The sequence below is a fragment of the Schistocerca serialis genome, chromosome 2 (assembly GCF_023864345.2).
Source record: "Schistocerca serialis cubense isolate TAMUIC-IGC-003099 chromosome 2, iqSchSeri2.2, whole genome shotgun sequence".
In the NCBI taxonomy this organism is placed as follows: domain Eukaryota; kingdom Metazoa; phylum Arthropoda; class Insecta; order Orthoptera; family Acrididae; genus Schistocerca; species Schistocerca serialis.
The window spans coordinates 581,178,841-581,191,610 of NC_064639.1; positions in this window are offsets into that span (position 1 = coordinate 581,178,841).

The following is a 12,770-nucleotide window of genomic DNA, read 5'->3' on the forward strand; positions in this document are numbered from 1 at the left end:
CTCCTTATCCGTAGAACTATTGGTTTGCTTTTACAATCGATACAGGGGAAGCAATATATAATACTGAGAAAATTCAGAAATACCTCCTTGATAACATGTCCTTTAAATTTTCTAAGCTGAATTTTCAGCAAAAATCACACACATTTTTTGGAACGCTTCCAGAGACATTTCTGTGGCTCTTCTATGAGTTTCGCTTGACTCAAACATGGCTGAAACAGAAGACCAGCTTTCGTGTGTTCATCACTGTATTTTCTGACATATTATGTCAACGACTGGCTTAGTTGCAGTAAAAGATGCACTTTGGTATGATTGGTGTCAGTATCAGTAGTCTTCGTCAGGTGCTGTGAGTATAAAGCGAAGTTAAAACGAGTGGACAGCCAGAAATGCTGTCTATTCATCACGTAAAAAATTTCTATTAAATCATAACCTTACAACCGTTCGTAGGTTCTTTCTTTACAAACGCCTCATGTTCTGTTCGTTCTACTTTGATTGTATGCCACATACGTCATGTTTCAGTATCAGTCGGTTTGTCGATTCATAAACAGACAGTTGATTATTGGTATCATACCAATGAATCGCTACCTTTTACGTGTTTCTACAGCGCTAAATCCTACGTAATCGTTCTATTTAATATACTCATTTACTATTCCGCCCATGTTTTTGTAAATGGGTGACTCCAGATGGATTTCCACATTTTTAATATTTGTGAAGGATATATGTTTCCGGTTCTCTACGTTCTGATGTAAACGCCAATATCTTCACGGAGCGGATATCTCTCTGATACCCACTGCTAGCAGCAAAAGCCTCAGATTTCATTCAACATCCTTCTTTCTTTTTAAGAAAAAATTAATATACCGGAATGTTTGCGGAAACTGCAACGTGAACAAGAATATTTCCAAATGAAAACAAGATTATGTACATATGATACATCAATACTGGACTGTACATGGCTCTGACTTTGAGACATGGCTGATTTGAGAGAAGCCTCCACGAAGTCCAGTCAGAGCTTTCAAACGTCGTAGCATGGAACCAAACATGGTCGTGATATCTCATTGTGGTCTTTTCTCCTCAAGTGGTTTTTACGCCAGCCCACAAAATATCAGGACTGGTTGTGTGGAGGACAGTGGCGGACGAGTTAGGGACCAATCAAATTTTCCAAATCTGAATTCAGTCGGTTAAAGAAATAGAGATCCTTGTTTTCCAGACTCAGTGGATGACTGCAGAACCTGCATTGTTGCTCTTGACTTCACCACTTTTCAAATAAACATTTATGTTAGTGATTAGTGAATTTGTGCAATAAAACCGAAAATACTCAGAAACAAATCGCCAGCAATTTCAGGTGACAATCTGAAAAGAATAGTTTGATAAGGCGCTGGTAAAACTGGAAGTTGACCACCACCACCATCCCTACCACTGTCACAAGCAATTTGACATCCACACTGAACTAAACACCATCCTAACAAACCTCTGAAGGCTCAACGGCACTGACCGACCGCCGTGCCATCTTCAGCCGACAGGAGTCGCTCAATGCGGTCACTGGCCATTGTCAGTTTTCATGATTGGAGCTGTTGCTTCTCAATCAAGTAATTACCCAATTGACTGAGTGCACCGCGCTTGGCAACAGCGTTCGACAGACCCGGACGGTCACCCATCCATGTGCAAGCCAAGCCCAATAGAACTTAATTTGCCACTGCGGCAAGGCCGTTGCCCATGTGACAAACACTAATAGACTAATAGGTAAATGTCTCTTGTAGACATTTTAGTGCATAATAGTCTTCAGTTGTAGGCAGTCTTGCAACTCTTTTATGTTTTCTAATGTGAGCTATCCACCTTCCTTGAGTTCTTCATTTTGCTCTCGTCGTATCTCTGAGAATAAAGCGAAGAATTTCCTCGGTGCATCTACCATTTATTCACCTAGTAGATGTCCCATCCACTACATTTCATGTTCATCACTGTCATAATTACGTTCCGGTCCAGTTGTTTTCCGATTCCTTTGTCTGTTTTCCTTTCTCCTAGTAATTCCCAACATGCACCTCCACATTGCTCTCTGAGCAATCGTCAGTTCCGAAGGACCGAGCGAGGTGATGCAGCGGCTAGCACACTGCACAGGCATTCAGGAGGAGGACGGTTCGAACCCGCGTTCAGTCATCCAGATTTACTTAGATTTCCCGTGATTTCCCTACATCGTTCCAGGGATATGCCCAAACTGTTCCTTTGAAAGGACGTGGCCGATATTCCGCCCCATCCTTGAAACATTCCAAACTTGTGCAGCATCTCTAACGACAGTGATGTCGACGTGGGCTAAAACCCAATCTTCATTCCTTCTTAGTTTCGGAAAGGTTTTCGTATTACAGTCTGTTTCTCCCTGTCGCACCTCAGAAATGGCAAGGCACGCTGATTATAAACTTGTCTCTCCGCCATGTCGGAAATTTAGTTTGGAAAACGCCATTCAGATTACCAAAAGCTCCCCATCACATTTATATCCCTTTGTGTCTGATTTCGTTGTTAATTTCCACTACGTTCTTTTCGACATGTTGTTTATACATTAATTTAGTTTTACTGTGACTGATTTTTAAGCCTACTTCCAAACTCCGTTCAATTTTCCATTAGTCTCTGATGTTTATCTGGTCCAGAGACATGTCATCAACGAAATGAAGGCGGTACAGGTATGTTCCATTAACACGCATTTGTTCTTCTTCATTATAGCACTACTGAGAATAGCTTTAGTGATATCGAAACCTCTTTGGTTGTCTCCTCTTTTAAGTTTGAATTTCCCTCTATCTTGATGAACTCTAACGGAAACTGTGGCATCGAGTTTCATATATGTTGTATATTGTCTTAGGTTGAATTTGTGCCTTGTTCTTCGAGGCCTGTTGGTAAAGATTTTGTTGAACAGAGTCAAAAGCTTTTTGAAATCTATGAATCCGAGACAAACTGCTAATACATAGTAATTCCTCCAATGCATAATTCTGTTCATGACTTGCAAGACGATCCATGGTGCTGCATAATCTTCTAAAGAAAGCTTCTTTTGCCTTTCTAAATTTCATGTTTTTTTTTTATTTTTTTATTTATGGAGTTTGCTACAATCCCAGTAAATACCTGGTACGAACGGAGAGTTGGCTACAATGTCATTAAATAAATGGTACGAACGGAGAAGACTCTGACAGATCTATGGTGCTTATGACCAGCCAGTCTCATTTGTTGTTAAAGAAATTAACTACAACCAGTGCTCCCGTTTTGAGAAATTTTCCTCTTTGGCAACATTGTGTAAATAATTATGCAAGTTTCTTTTGCATTACTTTCACTCCAACTTTAATAATTTTTATTGCCATACCAACGTCTCCTGGCACATACCCTTTTTCATATCTCGAATGGCATCAAATATCTGATTTTGCAGCAGTTCTTCAAATGGTTCAAATGGCTCTGAGCACTATAGGACTTAACAACTGAGGTCATCAGTTCCCTAGAACTTAGAACTACTTAAACCTAACTAACCTAATGACATCACACACATCGTGCTCGAGGCAGGAGTCGAACCTGCGACCATAGCGGTCGCGCGGTTCCTGACTGAAGTGCCTAGAACCGCTCGGCCACAGCAGCCGGCAGCAGTTCTTCAATCTCATAACTTACATTATTATTAGTCTGCGTTCCTGATTCATTACTTGAACAATACAAACATTTAAAGAAATTTTGGAATGCTTGTACAGCTCTCTGTCTGCTGACAGATACTGTGACATCCACTACACGAACTGATATATCGTGGTGTTTAACGTACACAAGTCCGGATTTTGCTTCCTTCAGACTTTAACTGTTTTAGGTGGAAGAAAGAGCTAACCATCAATTTAGCAATGACAGTCTGACCAAGCTGTTTCTTATGTCATCGAATTCGTAACATACTGGTAACAAGTAGTTCCATAGGTAGTGCACAGGAACTCTGTTTACTGCACACATTTTTTTATAGTATGTTCTTGTCTTTGAATTCGAAGAGACATATAACATGCAGAAATTTAAACAGTTCACAGTCTACATCATATGGATGGTTCTCTACTAAAAGATGATCAGCAAAGGTTGAATCTTTTTTCTTTAATCGCCAGATTCTCTAATGTTCACGTAGCTTAATTTCAACTCTGACTTAGCTACAGACGTGCATTTTATAATGTCAATATCATTTTAGGATTTTTATTCAATAGTAAAGATAAAATGGAACCCTTGTCCCAGAGTGGTATGTATAAAACTGTATATTGGTCAGTCAGGCAGAGCTGTGGCAGTTAATGTTTCCCGCTGGTATTTTCAGCATAATTGTATGATCAGTCACGAAAGAAATAATGCTATAACTGAAAATTAGAATTTATAATTGACAGTATTTAATTACAGTGAACTGCCCGGATAGCTGCTTGCGATAACATGCCTCTTCCGGGATTCGGGGAAGCGAGCCGGCCACGAATCGAATACGCTCGACTGATGAAAGACGAGGGCTGGTGTGCTGGCAACCTGGATGTGGTTTCTGGACTGTTACCGACACCCTACTAAATTAATACCGGACTGGTACCCACGGCCTCAGTTACAGGATTCGCAAACATATTGAAAATGATCTCAGACTTTCACACAGGATAACAATGGACGCAGACATGGTGGACGGAGATTCCGCCCCAGCGAGGGAGGGTGGTGACAGGAAGGGCATCCGGCCACCCTCTACTTCTAAAATTGACAAATTAAGGCTAAAATGCTGAATCGGTGAAGATACGGGATGGAAGCCAACAAAAAGAAAAAAGTATTTCACTACAGTTTAATTACTTATACATTTACGTTATGATAGCGTTTGTTACGCACAATGAAAATCAATACGGCAAACTGGAACGCCACCCATTTCTATTTGGCCCAAGTAGCACGAATGTTCCAGCAATAGTAACACTGCACAAAAAAATGCTCACATGAAAATTTTTCATGCGAACAACGTTACAAAAAATAATCCTGCTCTCTGCCTGTTGTAGCATTGACCAAACATACATCCATACAGACACATCCCCACCCCTCCTTCCCTCCCAAAAAGAAGAAATAAAACGCTTACTTATTGCGTACTGCTACGTCACGTGTAGTTTAGTTTGTGTTTTACCTATATTTATGGTGGTTTGCTTAGATGTATAGAGCAAGGTAAAGGTAAAGTACACCCAGAATACAAGGAGAAGCAACCAAGATAGGCCAGCACAAATAAGTCTTGAGCAAGTTAATATTTCGACGAATCTTCTAACGAACGCAAGATCGTACCTGCGAAATTATACAGCTTCTTCATCTTTGTTTTTTCTTTTTTATAAAAAAAAAGGCTGTACAGCTTTGTGGGATTGGAAATAGACTTTGTGGAGTACTTCATTGACATACCACGAGTCGAACTTCATGAAACAATAGCTAGATAACAGCGTCACAAACTACTGTCCTGCCATTAGGAGAACAGGTTCTATAGCAGTTTGCCCTGTTCCATGAAATGGAATGGAACACACAAGTCGTGTAAGGTTCATGATTTTACCGGTGCGCTTGAAGCCCGTCAGTCTGTGGACTGCTGTTGCAGAGATCAAGCAACTTCTGCCGTACGGCGAAAGAAGAATCCTGGCAGTTAAATCAGTTAAATGAGCTTGCCGCAAATACTTCACATGTCTGCCGCAACCAACAACGTAGAGCAATGTTTTATACGTTTCTGTAGCAACACCTCAGTGTTGTCGCCGCCCTGTAGACGACCATTCTTTCTTGCTCTGTAGCTTCGGTACCGCCACCAATCTTAAGCTCTTCGCGGTTGAAAACTGGAACAGCGTAGCTTTTTTTGCGTCATGCGAAGTATAACTTGTGAGGCTATTCAGACTTTCACAATATACACTGAAGAGCCAAAAACTGATACAGCTACCAGATATCGTGCAGGGCTCCCGCAAGCTCGCAGAAGTGCCGCAACACGACATGGCATGGACTCGACTAATGTCTGAAGTAATGCTGGTGTGAATTAACACCATGAATCCTACAGTTCTGTCCATAAAGCCGAAAGAGTAGTAGGTGGTTGAGATCTCTTCTGAATCCCAGATATGATCAATAATGTTCATGTCTGAGGAGTTTAGTGGTCACCGGAAGTGTTCAAACTCAGGAAAGTGTTCGTGGAGCCACTCTGTAGCAATTCTGGACGTGTGGGGTGTCGCATTGTCCTGGTGGAACTGCCAAAGTCCGCCAGAATGCACAATGGACAAGAATGGATACAAGTGATCAGACAGGATGCTTACGTACGTGTCATCTGTCAGATTCGTATCTACACGTATCAGAGGGCCCATATCACTCCAACTGCACACGCCCCACAGCATTACAGAGCCTCCACCAGCTTGAACAGTCCCCTACTGACATGCAGGGTCCATGGATTCGTGAGGTTGTCTCCATACCCGTACACCTCCATCCGCTCGATACAATTTCAAACGAGGCTTGTCAGACCAGGCAACATGTTTCCAGTCATCAGCTGTCCAGCGTCGATGTTGAAGGGCCCAGGCGAGGCGTAAAGCTTTGCGTCGTGCAGTCGTCAAGGTTACACGAGTGAGCCTTCGGCTCCGAAAGTCCATATCAATGAGGTTCCGTTGAATGGCTCGTACACTGACACTTGTTGATGGCACAGCACTGAAATCTGCAGCAATCTGCGGAAGGGCTGCGCTTCTGCCACGTTGAACGATTCTCTTCAGTCGTCGTTGGTCCTGTTCTTGCAACATCTTTTCCCGGCCGCAGCGATATCCGAGGATTGCTGTTTTACCGGATTCCTGACATTCCTGATATTCACGTTACATTCGTGAAATGGTCGTACGAGAAAATCCCCAATTTATCGCTAGCTCGGAGATGCTGTGTTCCATCGACCATGCGCCGACTGTAACACCACGTTCAAAACCACTTAAATTTTGATAACCTGCCATTGCAGCAGCAGTAACCGATCTAACAACTGTGCCAGACACTTGTTGCCTTGTATAGGCGTTGCCAATCGCAGGGCTGTTTTCTGCCTGCTTACGTATCTCCTTATTTGAATACGCATGCCTATACCAGTTTCTTTGGTGTTTCAGTATATATATTCGACAAGTGGCAAACGTCGGCAAACTCTTAATGCAAAAGCAAAGTTGTATGCTGAGAGATATCTTGATTGTGCGGAGCTCTCACTATTTGTCTTTAAAGCATTATTAAAGCATTTTATAAACTTGAACTGATCAGGATAAAATACGCCAATGAAAAAGAACATACATACAGCCAACATTTAAGCAATAGTAACACACACTCCACACATCACTATGATGCGGTTCGTGTGTACGAGTGGGGTCAGCTAAAACATGTTCCGCCAATTCCACATTCCAACAAATTTCATCCTTTCCACATATCGCAGTACGAACAGCTTCAGCGCTTTGACCTACAATATTGCTTATACTTCTCAGAATGATGTTTACGAAAGCTGCAAAGTAACGCGGCAATTCTACGCAAGATCCGTTTTTGGGGATGAAGCAACACTTGCAAATATGGGCAAAAATGTATTCCTAATATGCACTACTAGCCACTTGAAAGTTTATGCCGGCTGAGAGCAGCGGATAAACAACGACAGTCATCAGTCTGCGTGTGGTGAGGACTTTTCAAGAACCGCTCCATTGATCTCCGTGCTGCCGCTGTTACTGGAGGACAGCCCACTGGTCGTGAGGCAGTGTGTGAGCACCAAAATGACGAGCGTTTCGCCAGTTCCGCACAGATAACTACAGTCCTTCGTGACAGGACATTTGGATATCCTTGAACTGTTTATTAGGAAAACACAATATGGTCAGTACGGTCACCAGACTTCTGAAATATCTCGACTTTTACTAATGGTCAAAATCGGTACGCATGCGGCAGCATGCACTACCTAATATGTTCCACAACGTCGCACACCAAAATGAGATTTTTCCGGAACCCTTACCCTGGGTTCTATTGGTGACGGAGATAGAGGTTCAAGTGTTTTGTCTAGGGACCATTTATATACCCAATTTAAGGGTCGTCGTACTGTAACTATCCTACAGTACAGGGTCAAAGTTTAAATATTACACACTTCCTCCAGCTTAGGCATATGGAGAAAATCGTGTGGTTCTTTATGTATTATACAGGGAGTTTATAAATAAGTAATGCAAAACTAAATAACTTACAGAAATATTTGATACAGCACTGATTTCATTATATCATTAAGTTTAATTCCAGTCTGACACCGTCAGTTTCTGACATGCCCGCTAGGTGGCATGTGCGAGTGGCTTACACACATCAAAAAAGTTTTTCATCACCTCGGTTCCGATAGCTCCGGAACATGTACAGAAAACTGGAATAGAATAAACATCATTTACGCCTTTTTATTGCTCTTGAAAAGCACACATTGCATGTTGTACCACCATACAGTGAGACCTTCAGAGGTGGCGGTCCAGACTACTGTACACTCCGGTACCTATAAAAGCCAGGCACTGTTGGTCCAGATTATCCCACTCTTCAATGGCGATTCAGCATAGATCCCTCAGTGTAGTTGGTGGCACACGTCATCCATAAATAGTCCTTTACAACCTATCCCAGGCATGTTCGATATGGTTCATGTCTGGAGAACATGCTGGGCACTCTAGTCGAGCGATGTCGTTACTCTGAAGGAAGTCATTCACGAGATGTGCACGATGGGGGCGCGTATTTTTGTCCATGAAGACGAATGCCTCGCCAATGTGCTGCCTATATGGTTGCACTATCGGTCAGAGGATGCCGTCCACGTATCGTTCAGCCTTTAGGGCACCTTCCACGACCACCAGCGGCGTACGTCGGCTCCACATAACGCCACCCCAAAACAGAATGGAACCTCCATCTTGCTGCACTCGCTGTACAGAGTGTCTAAGGCGTTCAACCTGACCAGGTTGCCTCCAAATACGTCTCCGACGATTGGTTGGTTGAAGGCATATGCGACACTCATCGGTGAAGAGAACGTGATGCCAATCCTGAGCGGTTCATTCGGCATCTTGTTGAGCCCATCTGTACCGTACTGCATGGTGTCGAGGTTGCTAAGATGGACCTCGCCATGGACGTCGGGAGTGAAGGTGCGCGTCATGCAGCCTTTTGCGTACAGTTTTAGTCGTAACACTACGTCTTGTGGCTGCACGAAAAGCATTATTCAACATGGTGGGGTTGCTGTCTGGGCTCCCTCGAGTCATAATCCGTAGATAGCGGTCATCCACTGCAGTAGTAGCCCTTGGGTGGCCTGAGCGAGGCATGTCATCGAGAGTTTCTGTCTCTCTGTGTCTCCTTCGTGTCCGAACAACATCACTTTGGTTCACTCCGAGATGCCTGGACACTTCCCTTGTAGAGAGCCCTTCCTCCTACAAAGTAACAATGCGAACGCGATCGAACCGCGGTATTGACCGTTTAAGCATCGTTGAACTACAGACAACACGAGCCGGGTACTTCCTTCCTGGTGGAATGACTGGAACTGATCGGCTGTCGGACCCCCTCCGTCTAATAGGCGTTACTCATGTGCGGGTGTTTACATCTTTGGGCGGGTTTGGTGACATCTCTGAACAGTCTAAGGGACTGTATCTGTGATACAATATCCACAGTCAACGTCTACCTTCAGGAGTTCTGAGAACCGGGGTGATACAAAACTTTCTTTGATGTGTGTATTTCAACAGTCATTATAGAGACTTATAATGGTGAAGAGCGTATGGAGCGTTGTTTATGGTTTCATGAATAAAAATCCGGTTCAGAGACAATTCTGGACTAAATAGCGAATGCCACCATCTCAAAGACAAGACTCTTGTTGCAACCCTTGTTCACTCAAGTATGGGCAGCCCTTAGCGGCTCGCCATCTTATTTACAACTATTCATGACGTCGCCTTTCCGGCTTAGATTTTTTAAAATGTGACTTGTAAGTACTGCATCTCTTTCCAGTCAGTACAAACTTTAATTTTATTAATCTATTATATACCTAATATGTTTTACAACAGTTTGTTTAATTCTGAAGACGACGCTCATAGTATCATCGAAACCTGCTCAATTTTGACTTAATATTTGTGACCGAGAGCTAATTTGTTCTAATATAGAAAAAAATACTTCTATCGGAGCACAAAATGGGGTAATATGCTCATCTATCAAAAAATTGTCTGAAAAGTGAGGTACCAGCTGAGTCATTCTACCGTTCTCAGCACCTTTAAAAATTTTCCCAAGAATTTTGGCTTGCGAACATATCCGCGCTTTTTTATGCTGAGAGAGAAGGAGATTAGCAGTGAGAAAGAGTCAGAAAAGTAATAAATACCGGAAGATAGCAGACCGTGGTTGTGGCATGGAGGAAGCGAACGGGAAAATGGTAGTCTAAGAGAAACAGAGGGACACAGTGGCAGTGGAACATAGTTGACTGTGACAAAACAGTTCTTGCTAAAGAGTGGAGGAGACAGTGCCAGTCTGAGAGCAATAAAGAAAAGAAACTGGAAGAGGGTGAGAACCAGTGACGATGAGAGACAGTCTATGTTAATGACGACGGTGAAGAGGGAGATAGTGACAGCTTGAGGAGAGATCAGCAGTGGCCAGGAATGGATCAGATAGTAGCAGGGAGAGAGCAGGGAGACAGTGGTAGCAGGACAAAACGATGGAGATTGTGACTGTGAGACAGGAGGCAGTGACAGTTTGAGAGAGACAAAGAAGTAATGACAATCAGTTGGGCTGAGTCAGTGAGTGAGAACAAGAAAGTGGAGTGGTGTATTAGCCTTTTTTGTTCTCCGATACGATTATTTTTTTACTAGCTGAAATAAGATATCCTCAAAGAAACATCGATCACGGCCGAAGACGTACAGTTTCAAATACAGCCGGCCTATGCTGCGATAAGTTCAGATGTAATTCAACGTGATGTATTGTCTGTCCGACATAACTTTATAGCTTATCTAAGTGCTCAAGATCACCAATTTGAGTCGCTGATATGACAGATATAATAACAAACACACGAACCTCAGTGATGTGTTTGCTTGCATCTTATACAGTAGGGTAGACGTTTGTCGGACTTCTTCAGCTGGCGGCAGGACAATCGTCTGCGCAACATCTTTTATTACTGTTTGACGAAATTCCACACGTGTTATGTCGTTGAAATTCTCTTCAATTTCTTTTCTACCGCGACAGATCAAAGGGTCTCAGTTTTATTAAAAAAGTCATTGTCATATTTCGCTAGTTATAAACGCGACAAATCATCCTCGAACTCGCAAATCCAGACCGGGACGATGGGAACTGTGCGAACAGGGCCCAGTCGTCTTGAATACAGCAGCACCGTTGTGGAACAAACCTCGTACCGTTGGATGGGCCTGATAAGCAAAATGGTCATATAATCCGTGACGGTAATGTGACCTAGCAGAATACCCGTGTGACCCATGGAACACCACAATATGGCTGTCCAAATAATTACCGAACCCCCCATATATATCTGTACTCTGCATTGTAGGTCTGGGATGGTGTACGCCAGACGTAAACTCTACCAAAAACTGGAAACAGGACGAAACTAGATTCAACCGAACAAATGACTTTCTTCCATTACTCCATAGTCCATATTTTATGGTTTCAGCACCACGTTTCCTGTTACGGGCATTTGTATCACTGACGCGTGATTTTGGAATCCCAGCTCGCCCTGAAATTCTCTGCTTAAAGCATTTCCTTCATGTTGTTTTGGTGTTGACACAGTTCGCGAGTGAGATATTAAGTTCTGCAGGGACATTTGCAGCTATCGTCCTCTTATTTTTTCAGAATCCTCTTCAATGGCCTTCCGTCACGATCACTCAACACACACTTTCTCCTGTGTGGTGACTTAGTGGACAATGTTTTCTCGCCTTTTTTTCTTTTATTGTAATTTCATCCTGACCCTCGCCCTATATTGGCGACGGGATGGGTTATCAGTGGTACAGTCAACACGTTCTTCACCGAATTGATAACAAAACTGAATTAGATGAAAAACAGTAAATACACTCCTGGAAATGGAAAAAAGAACACATTGACACCGGTGTGTCAGACCCACCATACTTGCTCCGGACACTGCGAGAGGGCTGTACAAGTAATGATCACACGCACGGCACAGCGGACACACCAGGAACCGCGGTGTTGGCCGTCGAATGGCGCTAGCTGCGCAGCATTTGTGCACCGCCGCCGTCAGTGTCAGCCAGTTTGCCGTGGCATACGGAGCTCCATCGCAGTCTTTAACACAGGTAGCATGCCGCGACAGCGTGGACGTGAACCGTATGTGCAGTTGACGGACTTTGAGCGAGGGCGTATAGTGGGCATGCGGGAGGCCGGGTGGACGTACCGCCGAATTGCTCAACACGTGGGGCGTGAGGTCTCCACAGTACATCTATGTTGTCGCCAGTGGTCGGCGGAAGGTGCACGTGCCCGTCGACCTGGGACCGGACCGCAGCGACGCACGGATGCACGCCAAGACCGTAGGAGCCGGCCGAAGTGGCCGTGCGGTTAAAGGCGCTGCAGTCTGGAACCGCAAGACCGCTACGGTCGCAGGTTCGAATCCTGCCTCGGGCATGGATGTTTGTGATGTCCTTAGGTTAGTTAGGTTTAACTACTTCTAAGTTCTAGGGGACTAATGATCTCAGCAGTTGAGTCCCATAGTGCTCAGAGCCATTTTTTTTGAAGACCGTAGGATCCTACGCAGTGCCGTAGGGGAACGCACCGCCACTTCCCAGCAAATTAGGGACACTGTTGCTCCTGGGGTATCGGCGAGGACCATTCGCAACCGTCTCCATGAAGCT